The sequence below is a fragment of the Onychomys torridus genome, chromosome 6 (assembly GCF_903995425.1).
Source record: "Onychomys torridus chromosome 6, mOncTor1.1, whole genome shotgun sequence".
NCBI lineage: Eukaryota > Metazoa > Chordata > Mammalia > Rodentia > Cricetidae > Onychomys > Onychomys torridus.
The window spans coordinates 96,607,065-96,627,255 of NC_050448.1; the positions used below are offsets into that span (position 1 = coordinate 96,607,065).

Consider the following 20,191-nt stretch of genomic DNA (forward strand, 5'->3'; position numbering starts at 1 on the left):
TAGATGGGTTTCCCCTTGGGGTCACTTCAGTGACTTAATCTACACGGAACATACAGCAGTGAAGACAGTGTATACACAGGGTCCTACAAAGAACTGGGTTTCTCTCCTAGCTGACATGATGACTCCCAATCACAAAGGAAAAATATGGTTAGGTACACTTAAGAAACCAGGGGGATGGCCGGGCGTCGGTGGTGGTGGTGGTGGTGGTGGTGGTGGTGGCACACGCCTTTAATCCCAGCACTCGGGAGGCGGAGCCAGGCATATCTCTGTGAGTTCGAGGCCAGCCCTGGGCTACAGAATGAGTTCCAGGAAAGGCACAAAGCTACACAGAGAAACCCTGTCTTGAAAAACCAAAAAAAAAAAAAAAAAAAAAAAAAAAAAAAAGAAAAGAAAAGAAAGAAAGAAACCAGGGGAGAGTGAGAGAGAGTCTTAATATTTTAAGTGGCACAAATCAGTAAGATAACAGTATAATAAATAAATCATGCTCAAGGAAACCAATCTCAGACTCACAATCAGGCAGGGAAGAATTTACCTTTCCATCAAAGTATGAGTCTGAGTACCTTGTACTCGGTAACCACACAGTAAAGAACCGTTAAAGCTGGGCAAATACAACAGTGGTCTTCAGAAACACACCACACTGGGAAGAGTTAATGGGCTCTGGAAGGAGAGTTCTCAAAAAGGACCTGAGAAGAACTGGGAGTGTAGCTCAGTGGGTTAGAGGTATTGCCTAGCATGAGTGAAGCGTTGTTTTCTGAACCCAGCACCATATAAACCAGGCATGGCAGATGTCAGACGCCTGCTGCCCGGCACAGTCGGTAGCTGTGTGACCCTGACCAAGCTATGAACTTGTCTTAACTGAATCTCGGTTTCCTCATCCCATACTGGACACAACAGCAAACCTTGCATGGCTCTCATGGGGAAATAACTATGCTCCTTCAGGTGCTAAGAACAAGACTGAGCATATGGGTCCCACTCAGCAGCTTCAGCTCCCACCACTGTCCATCAGCCTAGAGAAAAGGAAATGTAGGGGCCTGGTGTCACTCCAGCCAAGAGGTAAGAGCCTCTGTCAACCACATCTGGACCTGAACTCATCCCCGTTTTTCTCAGCCCACACTAAAAATGTCAGCAGCATCCACTGCAATATCTTTACCACGCTCCCACAATTCCTTCTAGCCACCAGACCCAGCCCATCCACGCACTCCCTAGAACTGCTGCTCCATACCCAGAATGCAGCACCACATCTTGGCATCTCTTTTAAGCACCCTGAAGACCTCCTCTTCTCCTACAGCTCTCAGTACAGTCTGGTCTCACACTTTACTGAGATGTGGTCCAAGTCCCTTCTTTGCTCATGGTCTCTCCTTCAGGCCTTCCTCCTCTATTCCCGCCTCTAAAACACCAATATTCCTTTTGGTTTTACCAGGGACCCATGCCACCCACCCTCTTCTTCTCATCTGTATCATCTTTTAACCTATGTACTTCCTGCCACACAGAGACACTGGCCCCAGCTCACTGGCGTCCTAAAGCCTATCATCATCTTGAGTAACTTCCTGTCCATGGAGACGGCCCAGCATCTTTGACCCTGAGCCCTTTAAGTTCACCTGGAATAGCACATCTGTGCCATCTCAACCATGCAGACTCCAGACTTCACCATCATGTTATGCCTCCAAAAGAGTGGTGAAGTGTTGTCTTTGTTGACCTCAGCTTCCTTTCCTTCGAGAGTGTTCTGAATGACACTTCCAAATCCTCTGACCACTCATTGTTCCTTTACCCCATCAGCCCTTTTACCTTTATTAACTTCAGTCTTTTGACATTCCAACACATCATGATGTTGTCATCAGTGTGTAACTGAGAACCACACAACTGAGTTACAAACCAAAAACTACCACACACACACACACACACACACACACACACACACACACACACACACACACCACCTTAGTGTTTTAATTATGTTTCTGGTTTTCTAGTGGGCTGGACAGTGGACAGTAGGTACACTTGGGAGCCCATCATTTCAGTAACAGTCTTACTAACACACCCTATAACTCCCCTGTCAGAAGCTGGCAAAGTCCAAACTCTGGATAAGTCCAGCCACTTACTCAGCAATGAGTCCCATATGACAGGCAGCACTGTTGAAGACCACTGTGGTGGTCTGAACAAGAAATGTCCCCCAAAGTCTCTGGCATTTGAATACTTGATCCCCAGTTGGCGGCTCTGTTTGTGGAGGTTTAGGAGGTGTGGCCTTGCTGGAGGAAGTCTGTCACTAGGGGTGGGCTTTCAGGGGTTGCCCACTTGAGTTCCCTCTCTGCCTCATGTCTGTGGTTCCCAATGTGATCTCTGGCATCCTGTTCCACTTACCGAGGCCAATGCCTGCCTCCATGCTGTCCCCACCATTAGGGACTGTAACCCTCTAGAATAAGCCGAACTAAACTCTTTTCTCCTATAATAAGGCGCCTTAGTCCTGGTGCTTTATCACATCACAGAAAAGGAACTAATGCAGCAACCATTTGCCAGAAAGGATCGAAATTAGTGACCATGAAATGACTGATACAAGGCCCAAGCAGTCCTCTAGACTACCCTGCACTATAAACCCACTGCCTTGGCCTACTAATCTCATGTTTCACAGTCAAATTCCAAACCTCTAGCTATCTACTCTCATTACAACAGATAACCCCAGCCTTCTACACAAGAATAAAAAAGAGAACAAGCTATGAGAATTTTCAGCATCCCGTTGCCAACCACACAAACACTTGCATCATCTGCCCTACCTGTCTGCCTACCTGGAGCCTGCCTCTTGCTCCACCAGAGCACTGTGGAGCCATGCTTTCAGGCCTCCTCGGCAACCTTCTGACCCCATTCTATCCTCCTCCTCAACTGCCTGTGGTAGCTTTCCTTTTCTTTTTTTAACATTTTAATTTAGTTCGTGTGTACATGTGTAAATATATATGGGCACACACATAACACACATGAGTAGAGGTCAGAGAAATCATCTCTCTCCTTCCACCCTGTGGATCCTGGGACTCAGAGTCCGGTAGGTCCTCAGGCTTGGTAGCAGGTGCCTTTATCCACCAAACTATCATGTCGGCCCCTATATTAGCTTTGTGAAAAGTTCAAATCCCAGGTAAAAAAAACAAATGCCAACCAATCCATTGCCTCTTCTTTGATTCTGTGAATGAATATTGTCAACCTGACAGGATCTAGAATCACCTTGGAGATAAACCTCTAGGCTTATCTGAGGAAATCTGTAGACCAGGTTAATAAAGGTGGGAAGAACCACCTTAATATGGACTACACCTTTTACTGCAGGAAAGGAGAAAGTGAGCTGAGCACCAGCATTTATCTCTTTGCAAATGAGTTTGGATTTGCACAAGACAGAGCCTTCCAAGGGTGGAGCTCTTGCCCTCAGGGCACCTCTGCTCTGGGCTGGCTGCAGAGCAGGCAGTCTCTTTAATCATGCCAATCTAACACATTACCTGAGCTTGCTGGTCTGCAACTTTAACTCCCTCCTCACTACACCATGGGGCTCATTTTCCCTTTCTCCTACTTCCTGACTGGGCACAGTGTGACCAGGTACTTCATGCTTCTGCCTCTGTGCCTTTCCGATCATGATGGACTGTCTTGTGTCGGGTGTCTGACACAGCCGTGAAACGTGTAACCACCACAATGGCTGTACCTTTCCACAATGTTCCCTCTTGCAAGCATTCTCTTGCTCCACCCACTGCTCTACAAGGTTCTAGAAAGGCCTGTCCCTTCTTTCTCAGGTACACTTGCCACCATTCCCATCTCACTTTTCAAGCCTCGCCATCCTTATCCCCATCCTCATCACTCTGACGCCAGCCGCTGCTCATGATTAGGTCAACAGGGACTCAGCTTGTGTGCCACCTGATCTCCCAGCCTCATCAGACTTCCTGACTGATCCTCCTGCCAACTCTGTGTTCTGTATCCTCCTAACCCCTACTTCCCTAGTCGGCCATTACATAAGGGAATTCTCTTAGCTACTTGGCCTCCCTCTAACTTGTCCCCCCCCCCCACCCCCACCCGTGATTCCTGAGGTACACATAGCCCACTTCTACTTGCCCTTACTACATAGGGTCTTAAAGCCATCTCAAACCAGCTCACTTCACTTCTAAAAGTCATCACAGTGTCCCCTGCTTCCAGCACCTTCCATTATGCTACCATACCCCAACTACCATGAAATCTTATTAACTTACTCCTTAAATAGCTTTTAAAAGATCTTTTTCTCTCTCTCTCTAGCTACCTCCTCCCTTTTTCTGGCATGTGTCCACACTGGTCTCCTTACTGTGAAGGACTGGAGGGTTCAGGGGAATCTTCTATGAGAGCATCTCCAATCATGTCACCTCTAAGCCTACCATCAAAATCCTTATTTCCCAAGGCTCTCCTGAGGAAGGCTTTGCCTCCCCCAGGCTCATCCGGCACTTGGCCTCCCTTGCTGCTTCTCCAACTGTACGACCTTGTTGCTGTTATTAAAGACTCGGGGTTCCCTTCTCCCTCCATAAGGCCTTCGTACATCCTATTCCCCAACTCCCAACCCTGCTCCCACACTCCCAACTTAATTCCATGGCTCTTCAGCAGAGGACAACCCCCACTTCCTCATGGAAGGCTTCTCAGAACTCTGTCAACAGTCCTTTATAGCTGCAACGCAGACAAATGTGTGTGCCATAAGGACGGAAGGCTGGCCACGACTCTCTCACCACATCCAACGTATGGTCTGCCATAAGTGCACAGCATGTGCTCAATGTCTATTAATAATGACATTCATATTCCTTTTGTTCCTTTTATTGTTTATTTTTATTTATCCTTTGACAATTTCATGCTCATGTACATTTCTCTCATATGCACCTCCTCTCCACCTCTAGATAGATCTAGGACTAGATATTCCTAGATCTTTCCATATATGTGTTTGTGTAGCCCACTCCCAACTTCATGTTCTTTTTTTTTTTTTACTAACCCACAGAGCCCAACTGTGCAGCCCACATACAGATCAACCTACCAATGTGTTCTTCCAAAACCACACACCCCTAAAGAAAACTAACTCTTCCACCAACTGTCAATAGCTCCTCATGAAGGGTTGGGAGTTCATGGGCCCCTCTCATCCATGTCAGCAGACATTCCTGTTCTGATAAGTGATTTCTATTCTGCAAATACTTCATCAATTATCATATATTTTCTAAATTGACAACCCAGCTACTATAGCATAAATGTATGTTGACTTTGAAAGGATCTCATTTCTAAATGTGTCCAAAAGCAGAGTGCCAATATACATGAATTAATACTGCTACAATATTTTTCCATCTTTAATTCCCTCCATCCAACATATGACATGCATTCAAAAACATCTGCACTATAGTTTTAAAGTCTTATCAACTGCCTGATTATTAATGTAGAGTCATTTACCATTCTCATTGGCCTAACACTGCAGGACTTAAATCTCTTATCTGCAAACTCTAAGTCATTTGTAAATGAACGGAAGATAACTACCAAGCCCAACAAACCAGAAACCTACTGAAAGCTGAGTAAGGCTCCTGGCTCATTACAGGATCTGTCCAAAAGCTGACAAAGTGTCCATACTGATCACGGCTTTGACAATTTCTTTACACCACACCATCTCACCACACTTGGAACTTTTCACCCATGTAGAAACTGGCAAGCATTTAGGCAAATGCACACAAACATCTCAGCTAACTATAGTTACAAGTTTTTGTTTTTGCTTTTTGTTTTAGTTTTTTAACTTTTATGTGGTATTTGGGATTGAATCTGGGGCCTCACATATGCAAAACTGCTCGACCACTGAGCTACAAAACTAATAAGGACAGAGTCTCACTGAGTTGCTCTTGCTGGCCTTGAACTCATATATTCTGGCTTTGGCCTCCCAAGTAACTAGGATTACTGATGTATGCCACCAGCCCTAGACTGTTTTATTATTTTATGTTTAATAGCTGTTTTGCCAGTATCTGTGCACCACATGTATGCTTAATGCCCAAGGAAATCAGGGAAGGACATCCAATCCCCTAGAACTGGAGTTAGGAACAGTTGTGAGCTAGGAGTCAAACCTGGGTCCTCTGGAAGAGCAGACAGTGCTCTTAACAGTTAAGGGATTTCTCTTAACTCCTTGTTTTATTATTTTTAATTTTAAATTATGACTTGACAGTTACATGAAAAAGTTAGGAGAATTACGTTCATCAAGTATGTCTCCTTTTTATTTCCTGAGCATCAGTTCAAGAACCATCAGCATGGCTGATAAAGTCTGCAGGGCATTAGAACAGCAGGCAATCTACAAAAATCCTCTAATAGCCGTGAGTGTGAGTGTGAGTGTGAGTGTGTGTGTGTGTGTGTGTGTGTGTGTGTGTGTGTGTAGGTATGTATTGAGTATATTTCATGGTCTGTATGTGAGTTCACAGGACAGTTCTGTAACTGACCTGCCTGGCAGGAATGAATATATTCTAAAGAGTCAGGGACTCTCTTCTTCAGCTAATCAGACTGTTCGAGGAATGAATCCAAGAAATCAGTGCTTCCTCTCCTGCAGACAGGAAATGGAGGATGCCCTGCAGGTATTCAGAGGAGGAACCTGTCTCTAGGAGAGTTAGAGCTTGCGGAGAAGATGACCTTCCAGGGAAGACACTGCTGGGACAATGGTGGGCCAGAGACCATGCCTTGGGGGACTTCTCTCTATGCCCACCTCTTGCTACTTAAGCCCTACCCTCACCTCAGCACCTCCTGCAGATGGACTGGGGAGCTCACGGGATCTCTCTGGCCCTCTTCCCAATGTGGTCACGCTGGAAAAAACTTCTGCTTCCCGCTATTAATTTGGCCCCTTTAGTTGGCTTACTGAGCCAAACTTGGCATGTTGGGATGTAGGCTGTGACCCTCTAAGTCTGGTAATAGTGTTCCAACCTTTCTGGTCCCAGCATCATGTAACAGAATTTAAGGCAAAGACAAACTTTTCAATTCTGCCTGCTACAGACCCTGGCAACTGATGCTTAACAGTTGTTTAGAGGATAACAAAGCATAAAATATCCTATCATATGTATATGTGCTATACATTTGTACATTCTAACAGGCTTATCTTTTCCTCCCAGTTCCAGGACAGGAAGGAAATGAAATCTATTCCCTAATTGAGGCTCTGTGTGCTTCACCCATAGAATATCTGCACTACAGGTGGCCCCACCCTCGCCACGCCACCGCAGGGCAGAGAACTCTTAACAATTCCTATCTCTACTGAAAATCGCTTTAACCAAAGACTTCGCCTCCTCTGACATAATCTTGTCTCTTTGCTACTGTTTGAATGCCCTCTAGGACTTCTCTGCTCTGTGGACTGTTTCTGTGGTCACTGTTGTTTTTATTCCTCCTTTGCAGGGAGAGGGTGACAGGGACTCTAGCTTAGGAACACCCCAAGGAGAGGTTTGAATGCCCTGCAATCCTCCTGCCTCTGCTTCCCAAGTGCTAAGATTTCAGGGATGAGCCAGCACACCCATCTTGAGGTCTTCCTTTCTGTAGTTTATTTTAGGGGAAAAGGGTTTCAATAAAGATTTTTCTCAGAGTCCATTAGTCCCTGCCAACATTGTCCGACATGGCAAGTCAGGGGAGGGGGTCCCCCTTCCTTGGTTTCTCCCTGAATCTGTTCCCTCTGATCAGGTTTCCTTTCCATTACAGCAGTTATTAATTGGGATTTTAACAATCTGTATTCATATTTTCCTCAATGGCCTTAAAGTTTTTCTACATGCTTTAAGTTTGGAGTATTTTGTTGTTGTAGTTGGGGGTTTTGCTGTTCTTTGCTTGTTTTCAGCACTGAAGATTAAACCTGGAGCCTTCACGTGCTAGGCAAGCACTCTAACACTGCGCTCTATCTCCAGACCTCTTTGTATTTTTTATTTGAGAAAGGCTCTCACTAAGTTGCCCAGGGTGGCCTTGAACTTTCCATCTTCCTTGCCTTCCTCCCCATGATTCATGTTTTAGCTTTTATCTTAAAAATAAATGAAATCTAGTATAATTCATATTGCACATCAATGTCTGTCTTCTGTCATATTTTTTCCTCCTCTTTATTCTTTGCAGTAGGCATTTATCCCCAGACTTTGACTTTGCTTGCAACAATGTCTAACAACTAATGGGGCTACTTAATGACCCACAAGCAAAGACTCTTTACCAGTTCTCCCCCTCCTGCCTGCCCCTCTCCCCCTGCTTCTCACCTCCCAACTGCCACAATTCTACCTACTTGTAGGAAATCAGTTGAGTTTCTAGGGCCCACAGGCTCAGAGTGCAGGCGGCACATGTGACTTTTGCGATAAACGTTGCTTTCTCTCGTCTCACCCACTTAAAACTTTTTATAAAGAAGCTTTTGTTCCTTAACCTTCCAAGTTCCTGATTACGGCCACTGGATTTTGGATAAACCAGAGCGTCTGGAGCCAGGAGGCCACAGTAGTTGGGAAGTCACACACTCTACTAACTGCGGTAGCCGGCACAAACCGAAAGGGGGGGGGGGGTTGGAAGCTGGGACCATTTGAGAGCTTGTCATTAATAAAATGAGCATTTCCAATGCAGCACTAGCCCCCAGTCTTAGGAGTCGGGGCCGTCAGGGTCCTGACACTGAGGCCCAGGTGGCCCAGCATCAACTGGAAGGCTCTCAGCCATCTTTTTTCTCCCCGCTTCTAATATTTTCAAATCAGTGCCCTTTCCTTCCCGGAGAGAGATCCCCGCAGGAGCTGTTTGGCTTAGAACATCTTCTGGCCTTCTGCCAACACTGTGAAATCAAGGGAAGACTGGGCAACACACACTCCCTCCCCCCATCCCACAGTTTGTTCTATTTTTAAGGTTGGGGGGCAGAATTGGGATACCTGCCAGGCTTCCCAGGAAGTCAGAACCTCAAGAACTAAAGGTTCTTCTCACCTCCAAATCAACAGGCCACAGGGAAATCCTTGGTGTGCAGAGAAGCAGCTGAGGCAAGACTCCCGCCTCCTGCTTTTCCTTCCTGTTCCCCACAGCAAAGTCTTAAGTGGGGTCAGAGAAGCTGAAGAACCACCCAATGGGTTCAGAAGACTTACTCCACTTAGCTGGAGAACTAGAATCAAATCCCAGCCCCGATTCTTCCTTTACACACTGGTAAGCACATTTTATTGTGTGCATAAGTGCAGGTTTTCATGTATGTTTGCAAGTATGTACATGTGTGGGAGGCGGTCCCAGTTCGTATCAGTGGCCTTGGTTGAAAATAATATAGCCTGGCCAGGCCAGGAGTGGTAGATCTCTGTGAGTTCTGGGACAGGCAGAGCTACCTAAGAGAGAAACCTTGTCTCTAAAAAGGAGGAGGAAGAGAAGAAGATATCCTCTCTAACCTACAAATTCTATATTGCAGGTATAAGAATGCCTCTATTGCCAGGTGACTATATGGCTTAAGTGAGATAATGCCTTCACTGTACCTATTATAGTACACACTACATGCAGCTATGTGTAATCAACCATTTAATGACCATCAATCACTTTGTAACATGACACTACCATTCCCAACCAAACCGGAGCCCGTCTCTCCCTACATCCATCTGGGCTGGCCTTGCCATCTCTACATAGAATACGGTAGAGGGGAGAGCGTGCCGGTTATAGAGCAGGGGCTGCCTTGCAGCCACTGTCTGCCCTGCATGCTCCTTGACCACTGTGCTGCCATGAAGCCATGAGAAGGAAACTGAGGCTGGAAATTGCAGTTGGCTGCCAACACTTAGAACCAATGACTAACCACATTAGCAGGCCATCTGGAATCTTCCAGTCCAGTGACCCCTTACAGCACACACTTCCTGAGTCTGTACCCCACAGAGGAACTGCCTAGCCACCTCCTATATCTCAAGAAATAAGAAAACATTGTTTTAAGATGCTCACTCAGTCAAGAATGGCGATCCCTGTGTGGTGGCACTGTGGACTGTGGAGGATCAGGGATGCAAGGTCATCCTTGGCTACACAGGGAGCCCAAAGCCAACAGAGGCTACAGAGAGCCTCTCTCAAAACAAAATAAAATAGAGGTTGGCCTTTAATCCCACCACTGGGGATGCAGAGGCCAGCCTGGTCTACACAGTATGTTCCAGGCCAGTCAAGGACACAGAGCGAGACCTTGTCTTTTTTTGTTTGGTTTGGTTTTTTTGTTTTGTTTTATTTTTGTTTTTCGAGACAGGGTTTCCCTATGTAGCTTTGCGCCTTTCCTGGAACTCATTTGGTAGCCCAGGCTGGCCTCGAACTCACAGTGATCCGCCTGGTTCTGCCTCCCGAGTGCTGGGATTAAAGGCGTGCGCCACCACCGCCCGGCAAGACCTTGACTTAAAAAACCAAATATACATAAAACAGTGCTTTGTACTAGAATTCCTTTCCTTAGCAAGAAATGTCACATCTACTTCTCTGGCAGCCCCAAATCATATAATCTGGCATTCTGTATCTAAATCCATCAGCATCTAAGTCCTTCTTTTTCTCCTAGACCTAAAGGCCCTGATGCTCATCTACATTATGATCTGATCTGAGCTGGGTAGCTTAGTTAAGAAGGCATCTTGCAGCAGCAAAGAAAACAGCAGCATGAAAAGACAGCCCACAGAATGGAAGAACATCTCTGCCAGCTATACCCTAGCAGGGGATGCTAATGGAATATATAAAGAACTCAAGCTGGGCGGTGGTGGCGCATGCCTTTAATCCCAGCACTCAGGAGGCAGAGGCAGGTGGGTCTCTGCGAGTTCAAGGCCAGCCTGGGCTACAGAGAGAGTTCCAGGATAGGCTCCAAAACTACAGAGAGAAACCCTGTGTCGAAAACAAACAAAAACAAAAAACATGCAAGTGAATTGGACAATTAAAGTGTACAAATGGCCAGGAACTATATGGGGGCATGTTTGGTCATCAAGGAGATGCAAATCAAAATGCTAATGAGAGCCATCTCTGCCCATCAAGAAAACAAACAAGATAAGGTAGTGAGGACTGGGGACACGCCTCAAGGAACTCACACTGCTAGCAGGGGAATGTCAATCAGCGAGGCCACTAAGAGAATCAATATGAAGGTTCCTTGAATGCCTAACATTAGAACGACACCTGACCCAGTGTCCACTCCTGGGGATATACCCGAAGGAATCTCAATCCACATGCCACAGAGATAGCCTCGGTTTACAGTCGGCAGCAGTCACAGCACCCAGTTATGGAATGGACTGCGGTGTTCTCCATCGACAGGCAAACGAAGAGAAAACGGGGAGTTCTAGTCAGTCATTAAAAAGGACAAAATTACCATCTGCAGGAAATGAGTGAGACCATGAACTGCCATCCTGTGTGAAACAAGCCAGATGCAGAAAGACAAATCGTGCGTGTCTTCTGTCCTGTGTGGATCTAGTTGTTTGTTGTTGTTTAATGTAAAGGACATACAAGTGGAAGGGGAAGAGGAAAAACCACTTGGAGGAAAAGAACTCGCTTCAGGAGGGGAACAAAAGAGGGCAAAAGTGGAGAAAATGACAAATATTACATATTTTACCAAGTGTGGAACCTACAATTTATAAACATGTAAATGGCAACTCTGCCTGAATTAGCATGCAACATGGTGGATTTCATTTCGACATCTTCATGTATGCCTATCATTGTACTTTGCTCATATTCACCTCCCAGCATCTTCTTTTCCTCTGCCTCACGCCCCTAGTCCTAGAAACAAGACTACTTGGGGAAAATGAACTTCTTGAAAAATAACAAGACTGCCATGGATTATACACATTCTTACTTAGGAGTCTTTTATTCTGCTACCTAAGGGCCACTTAAAATCACCCCAAAGTACTGAGTACAGTTTTTCTAACCTCTTCCTGTGAGGCTGACTGCCTCCACCTAATGCCAGATCTAGCCACACCATTAGCTAATGAGGTGGATATTTACCAACCTGATTCAGCGTCCAGTGTGGAACCCGTCAGGCAGTCAAGCAAAATGATGTGGTGGGTGTTCTTGGTTTTTGCCGTTGAGACAGGATCTCTCCACATGGAGCTGGCAGTCCTGGAACTCACTATATTGACCAGGCTGACCTTGAATTTACAGAGATCAGCTTGTGAGATTAAAGGTGTGTACCACCACACCCCACTGATGTGTTTGTTTGTTTGTTTGTTTGTTAACCACTTCAGAACCTAGTGAGTTAACCTGCAGGCCAGAGCAGATGTTTCACTCACATCACACATTTCACTTCACATGGCTTCAAGTTTAACTACAAATCTCACATTTGGATTCATGACACACAGTGAATCATGCAAAAGGAACCATCATAAAGGGCTGTTCCAAAAGCCTGGCTTGATGATGCAGGTCTGTAATTCCAGCTACCTGAGAGGCTGAAGAGGAGGATCACAGGTAGGCTCTGCTTGGGCTACAGAGATCATCTGCTCTAGGAAGCTGTTGCTCAAACAAGTATTTGGTGACTCTGTTTCCAGAAGCTCAGACCCATCCCTCACCCCACCTCCACCCCGCAGCACCTCTAAGTAGTCAATTTCCCCAGCATTATGAACTAGGGTTGGGCTAATACACTCAAGTCGTATACTGTGTATTGCCTTGTGAAGAAACTGTCCAGGAAGAGTGTCACATTGCTGTTTATTTTGGTCATGTGTCCCTTTAGGTCCTGTTAAAGCTATTTCTGGGTTAAGCCTTACGCCTCACCTTAACTTACACCTCACCCTACTGACCTTTTATGGAGCGCTCTGGCTAGCACTGGAGAACTTGATCTGAAATGGCATCAGAAAGCCAAGCCCGAGGTTTTACTGTATGGAGCACAGATGGTTGGTGTGAACATAGCCTCTGCAGATATGGTGTTGCCTCTCAAGTAAAAACTCAAAGGAGAAATTTGTCTTGTGTAGGTACGGGGCTTAGGGGGTGTCACACATGACAGTCTGTGTGGAAACCAGGAGTCTACATTCAGTGTTTCCTCAAATACTCCCCACCTTGTTTTCAAAGACCACACCGTCCACTGAAACTGGAGCTCAGTGATTAGCTAGACTAGCTACCTGGTCAGAAAGCCCCTGGGATCCTCGGAACCAGGAACAGTCCAAGTTCTCTGGTCTCCCTGTTCAGTATCCTTATTGGTCACTGGAGTACTACAAACCAGAGCCTGTAGCAAGAAGAGAACAGGACTTCAAAGTATACAAGGCAGCTTTACTCACATCTCATTGCTTTTATGTTTTTCCCCCTAAATTTAGTTTATGTTGATATGGTGTGTACATATATTTTCATCGCCCAGCTCCAATGCTGTGACTGATCTCAGGGCCTTCACTACTGAGCTACATCCCAATCCACGTATTCCTTTTTTTGTTTTTGTTTTTGTTTTTCAAGACAAGGGTTTCTTTGTGTAGATTTGGTGCCTTTCCTGGAACTCACTCTGTAACCCAGGTGCGCCTCGAACTCACAGCGATCCAATCCGCCTGGCTCTGTTTCTCAGTGCTGGGATTAAAGGCGTGCGCCACCACTGCCCGGCTGTATTTCTTTATTTATGACAGGGTCTTGCACAGCCCATACTGACCTCAAACTCCTTACAAAGCAGAGACTGTTGGTGACTCCTGATGATCCTGCCTCAGTTTCCTAAGTGCTGTGATTTTGTGTTGCCACAGCTGGTTTCCTTTTTACCCACTTTTATTTTGAGACTTAGGTCTCACTGAGGCCCAAGGCCGGCTTCAAACTGCAATCCTCTTGCCTCAGAGTCCTAAGTACCTAATGAGAATGTACCACACATGGTTGGGAAAACATTTATTATCTCGGGCCATAAGGAGTCATTATCAAGCCCTCCAAATCCACAATGTCTAAGGGCTTGCTTCTAAGATGTGAATCTAGGAGTTGCCAGAAGGCTGCCTTTGCTTCAGGGGTAAGTGCTCCCTCCTGGCCTCCCACCCCAACCTTTATCTTGCCCTACAGCATTTCATTTTTCTACAAAACACGTAAGAAATCTTTTTGGTAATACACAGGCTTTCAAAAACATGAAAAGTATACCTGGAGAGATGGCTCAGTTGGTGAGGACCTGAGTGAGTTAGGATTCCCCCCTGCCACCCCCCCACCCTCCACCCCCGTGGTGGTTCCCACCTACAGAAATAGGAAGATCCAGGGGCTTCCTGGCCAACTAGTCTAACCAACACTGAGCTCCAGTTTCAGCTGGTGATGTTGTCTTTAAAACCTAGGTGGAAAGAGTCAGGTGGGCGTGAGAGAGCCCACGCCTTTAATTCCAGTCTGCAGAGGCAGGGGGATCTCTATGAGTTTGAGGCCAGCATGGTCTACATAGCGAGTTTCAGGACAGCCAGGGCTACAGAGTGAGACCCTGTCTTTAATAACAAACAAACAAACAAGGTGGAGAGTGGTTGGGAAAGACATGGATATGGATTCCTGGCTTACACACACCACCTACATATACACACACAACAAATTAAAAAAAAAAAGACAAAGGATATCGCTCAATCTGAGCAAAGCTGTAATCTTTATGAGCCCTTAAAGAAGCTTTAACAGGGGACTGAAGACATGGCTTAGTGGTTAATAGCACTGGCTGTTGGCTGCTCTTCCAGAGGACCTGGATTCAATTCCCACCACCCACATGGCAGCTCACAACTGTCTGTAACTCCAGTTCCAGTGGATCGGATACCTTCACAACAATGCACATCATTTTTTAAAAAGCATTAACAAATGACAAAATTTGATTAAATTCATGTGTCCCAGTATTTTTACATGTATTAGATCAAGCAGGTTAACCAGCAAGACTAGTTTGTTTTTGTTTTGTTTTTTTAAAGATTTACTTATTGCCAGGTGGTGGAGGCACACACCTTTAATCCCAGCGCTCAGGAGGCAGAGCCAGGCGGATCTCTGTGAGTTGGAGGCCAGCCTGGTCTACAGAGTGAGTTCCAGGAAAGGCACAAAGCTACACAGAGAAACCCTGTCTCGAAAAACCAAAACAAACAAACAAACAAAACTAAAAAATCATCAATTGAAATTTCTTTTTGCTGCCATTCCATTAAGTAAATGCATAGCAGGACGAAAGGCATTTTCAATGCTGTCTGTACATACTTTCCTTTTTCTTTCCCTTTGTAGAGCTGGGGGCTAAATGCAGAGGCTTACCGGGCTGTCTCCCCCTACTGGGTTCATTCCCAGCCCCCCAAATATATCTCTCAATGGATTCACTGGTGAAAACTAAGTAAAATGACATTGACCAAGTTAGTTTCTCCTTATCCCCCAAACTGAAAGTTAAATGAAAGCCAATACAGACAACTAGTTGGCATATAGTTGTTTCTAGAATCCAGGATCCAAAATTGGGCTCACAGGAGTCGCCGGGCAGATACCCAAAGTTAGGGGAGGTGAGAGATGGTATTAGTGAAACCAGAAGAGGAAGCATTGGACCAATGCCAGGCAGATGAAAACGGGCAGACTCCAACACCTAAAAAATATCACCTGCAGTAAGAAAGGCACAAAAGGAATCCAAATGGTTCAAAGAAGGGCTCCAACTAGGTTGAATGTCAACGATGAAAGCAAGAAGTCACTAAGCACCGGGCTGGGGTGGACTCTGATACCCGTGTCCTTTTTTGGGTAGGCTTCATTTTACCGGTAGAGTGAAGTGTCAAGGTGTTAGGTGTTGGGAGACAAATGTAAACTGTTACGAAAAAGGAAATCAAAAACCCACAGAAGAGTCTCAGCCCTTAGTCAACTCCAGGGCACACAGCAGAATTAGCTGCCTGACAATGGTTGAGGCAGAAACTTGAATTTGCTCATGGATCATGAAACCGACCTCTGAAGAAGTCCTGATCGCCTCGCTGTGTTATAAAAGAGACTGAGAATACTGTTCCAATTCTTGGGGAGGCCAGCAGCCAACTTCTTACTGAGTTCAAACACCAAGTGAGGCTTAGAAACAACACAACACACTCCCTGAGCTTCGCTCAGGACTCCTCAAAGCCAGGAAGTCTGAGCCTCCTACTCCTCTTCCCACATCTAAGGCCCGAGCTCCCCTAGGCAGCCCACAGAAGAGGACATGACCTAAATCCACCAGCTACTTTGTTCGGGGCCATTTGTTTCCTCACTCTATGGAGAGAAAGCCACTGCTCCGAAGAAATCTGCTTTGACATCCAAATGCAACTTCCTTTCCACACTTCTTCCCCCTAGCCCTTCAAAAGCGCACGCTTGGCTTTGCAGTAAAAGGACCAAGTGGGAAGTCCCTGTTCACATCTTCCCCATCCAGCTGCCTTTTGTCTGTCTGAGTCTCATACCCTCACAGACCAGAGGAGTTCCCACACTCCCTTCTGTCCCCATTGACAGATCCAGATAGCTCTCAATCACCTCCCCCAGCATCTCCACCTCCCCCCGACCCTGACCCCCGATAAACGTGGTTTTCCATTGATGAAAACAATAGGGGACGGGAGGTGAGGCGTTCCTAAAAACGCAGACTAGAAACACATGAAACTTGCTTCAGACACCCATGTCCTTATTCATGTTGTGAGTCTCAAAGTAAAAATGCACTTTCTGACATCCTAGCCCCAGAAGTTTTGAACACTGCTTCAGACAGGCCTAGGACATTGGTCCCATTGTTCAACAGCTCCCTTCTCCCTTGTGGTCAAGCTCTGAGCAGATGTGCAGCTATCTTCTCCGGGGGGCTGTTTTCAAGAACAGTGGCCTTTTACACTACTTTACAAGCTCCTTATGTATCCACGGGATTACCTCTTCCTAAACACACCCATGTTATCTGAGCCAAGAAACCCCTTTTCTATTTCTGCTTTATCATATCTTCTCCGATCTGGGATCCGCTGGCTGCACATCCAAGGCCTTCCACAGAACTACAGGCCTCAGAGCAGCAGGGCTCGGCTTCTCAGGGTGCCACCTTTCATCCTTCAAAGAAAAGCACTGCCAAAGTACTTCAGGTTTCCTTATAAAGTCACCTCTTTCCTGACGTGATGTATTCCTACAAAGAGCACCATGGTCAGTGTCAGGTGACTACAGCAGTCCCTATCACCCAGTTCAAGTCTGTCTGTCCATCCCAAGGACAAACTCCACCTCCACACGGCTCTCGTTTCCCCTCACAGAGCAAGTGGACAGAGGGAACACTAGGAAACTGCACTTGCTGGGACACCTTCCCTGCTCAAGGATGATGGCACAAGCTATCCCACATAACTCTCATCACTTTACCCTCCAGGCTGCCCACCCCTGCGCATACGCCCACTATTCTAACTAGTTCACTACCTTCCTCAATAGAAAAACCACCGTTTTCTGTATCTCATGTCCACAGCCTAACTAACCCTTCTCGGTCTTCTTAACCTCCCAAGCGATACCCAAGCTCAAAAGATAAGACAAAGAATATTAACTTGGAAGCAGGTGTGGGGAGATTTGAGGTCTGAAGGGTTTTCTTATGAACGAAACTGCGTGGTGTCCTCTAAGAAATGCAGGGCTTTGAGAAGGATGCAGACATGCCAGGTCTCCTTTAGAGCACCAAGGGGGAGAGTGAACAGTCTGATGACTATAACACCCTGGATGGTGAGGGACAACAAATACTCAGAGTGACTGCTCAACCTCAAGCCTACTCCACTCACTCCTCACACCCCGGCCCCTCTCCTGTTTCCCTTCAGAAGCCAGGCTCTCTTGCTCCATTAGTCATGGTAGTCCAGGAAGGCCGCCGTCCCTGCCTACACAGGTACTGCTTCTTCCCACGCCTCTGCAGGGAGTGCTCTTAGCAAGCGGAGCACCCCAGTGCTCCCAAGGCCTCTGATGGGAATCCAAGGGAATCTCCCCCATGGAGATTTCAGGAAATCTGACACAAGGACAGGCCAACTTTTGCATCTTTACTCTGTGGGTCTATTCAGAAAACCCTTAGCAAACGACCATCTTCTCTGGTGACTGATGTTCCAACCTTCTGACAACTGGTATCCCTAGTCCCTTCCAAGTGAGTATAGGACCTGAGTGAGAGCCGTAATTCTTTTCCCCAAGTGATGAGGGCTTTTACTGGAAGGAATAGAAACACAAAGCTACTAATAATGAGTAAGCAACTGGGTCAAAGGCATCCAGCCCACACAGATAAACCTCACGCAAAATGACACAGTAAAGAGCCAAACACTGGACAGAGGCAGTGTGGTGAAGAGGAGTCACCTCAGGGACTCAGAAGGGAGACAAAGAAGCACCTTCAAAGTAAATTCTCTGGATCACCACATGGCATAGCAGAAGGGAGGCTCCACAAGCTAGCCTTTCAAGTTTGACATTGCGGGCACATGTTTCTAAATTAGTTTCATCCATACACGTTAAGGAAAATAAAAGAGAAAACATCTTTAACCTGATAGAGTACTTAAAAACGGGAAGTGGGATTCCTGAATTTATTCATTTAGGAGCTTCTTCTAAAGGTAAAGCAATGTTCCACCCGGCACCACATATTCGTACAGAAGCATTTCACCATCCAAGATTCTTTCCCCCAGCCCCAATTTCCTGACTATGTAAAGGTTTTGCTAGATACAATGACAGACTTGTGTCTTCTCTACACATTAATTCCCACCATCCACACAAACTCTTCCACACTGCCTCCAAACTGGTATCTGAATTAATTTAAACATCAAAGACCACTTTTTAATGTTTCGCAATTTTACGTACACGTTCTCACGGACTCGCAATTACAATGGAAGAAAAAAAAAAAAAAACAACCAAAAACCACAGGCCAGCAAGTGACCCTTAAATGAACTTGAACAACTCAAAACTACTTTCACAGAGGCTTCCCTACCATCTTGGAAAGGTGGGAAAAATCAATACTGACATTAGAGACCCTATTTCCTGACAGGGTAAACCAAGGCACTTAGTTTAATCAACTTGCCAGGGGTTATTATATAGTGCTGGAAAGAAAAGCCAATTCCCCCTCCACTAGACTTCAGCACTTAGGGTTGCTAAAAATGGGACCCACTTGAGAACCGCAGGGGTAAATAAAAGCTACTTGTTTTAGGAAAAGGCTGGGGAGGAGGGGGGGGAAATGCCACTTGATGCGCCCCACTGTGAGCCGGGTCTCTTGCAAGAAAGCGTCCCCTGCAGGCCCAGAGGTTGCACCCACCCGCTCTGGGCTCAGACCCCTTAGGCGCCGCTAGCCAAGCAGAAAGCCCCGACCGGACCGAGCAGCCGGGGAGAGCCGAGTGGATCTCGGGGCGGCGCGGGGGGCCGCGGGCCCGGGACATCATCTGCTCCAAGCCACGCGTCGCGGGGTCGGCGGCAGGAAGGATGCTGCGCCGCCGCACACCTGCGGGAGCCTCCCGCGCGCTCCCACCCGCCTCGGGCTCCCGAGCTCGGCCGCCTTAGGCCGGTGCGACGCGGCGCTGTGCCCGAAAGCTGCGCTGGGCGAGGCGGCCCTCCTCCCGGATCCCGTCCAAACGGCGTCACCTGTGCCGGGTCCCGGGATGACTCGCGCGGGCGGCGGCTGCGCAGGGGCCGGGAGAGCGCAGCGGAGCTCACAGGCGCCTGGTCATCCGGCCCGGCCCGAGGGCTGCGGCGGCCGGGGCCACGCGCGAGATGCTCGCGGGAGCCGGGGACGCCTGGAGGAGCAGTCGCCGAGGCTCGCGCCGCCGCTGCTGCCGCCGCGCCCGCCCGGACTGCGGGCTCGGGTTACCGCAGAGCGGCTCCTTAAAGGGGCCGCGGCCGCTCGCACTGGGCTGGCGCTCGCCGCGGCTCCGACCCCAGGCCAGAGTGGGCGGGGCCCGGAGGCCGCGCGTGGGGCCCACCTCCCCGCGCTGGAACTTAAATCTCGGCGGGGGCTCGCGGGGGCCAGCTCCGGCGGTGGGCTGCGATGGAATCCCGAGCGCTCACCCTCGCCCCGGGGGCCGTGAGTGTGCGGTGCGCGGGCTTTCCCAGCCAGTCACAGACCTCACAAGTGGGGAGAAGTCTGTGAGTCCGCCCCCGCGGCGGTCAGCGCCCTGCCTCGCCACGTAACCAAAAACCTTTTCCAATGCTGAATTCTGCTTTATATGCCCAAATGCCGGGCAAGTGATCGGCATGTTTTGCTTATCGGGAAAGGGACGAAAGGGCAATTGCTATTTTTTTTTTTTTTCCTGCCACGTCTGACCTGGCCAAAGTCGAGCCCCGCCCCGTTCTGGTTTGAGCCTGCAGGTGCGTGCCAAACCGGGTAGGAGGCGTGTGTGTGTGTGTGTGTGTGTGTGTGTGTGTGTGTGTGTGTGTGTGTGTGTAAGAGGCGTGTTGTCTTCCGAGCAGCCTCTTCCCAAATCTCTGAAGA

General features: G+C 47.4%; 1 protein-coding gene across 2 annotated transcripts in view; it reads right to left on the minus strand.

The window, feature by feature from the left end:
• Window positions 1-19,786, minus strand: part of LOC118585796 (TLC domain-containing protein 4) — a 51,766-nt gene extending 31,980 nt beyond the window's left edge. The window contains exon 1 of one of the 2 annotated variants that reach the window (XM_036190725.1): window positions 19,345-19,786. The gene's annotated coding sequence lies outside the window, so the exon portion shown is untranslated. Of the gene's footprint in view, window positions 1-11,887; window positions 12,013-19,344 lie in introns of those variants that run through there. The other variant, XM_036190726.1, reaches the window with a different exon arrangement.
• Window positions 19,787-20,191: the final 405 nt, after the last annotated feature.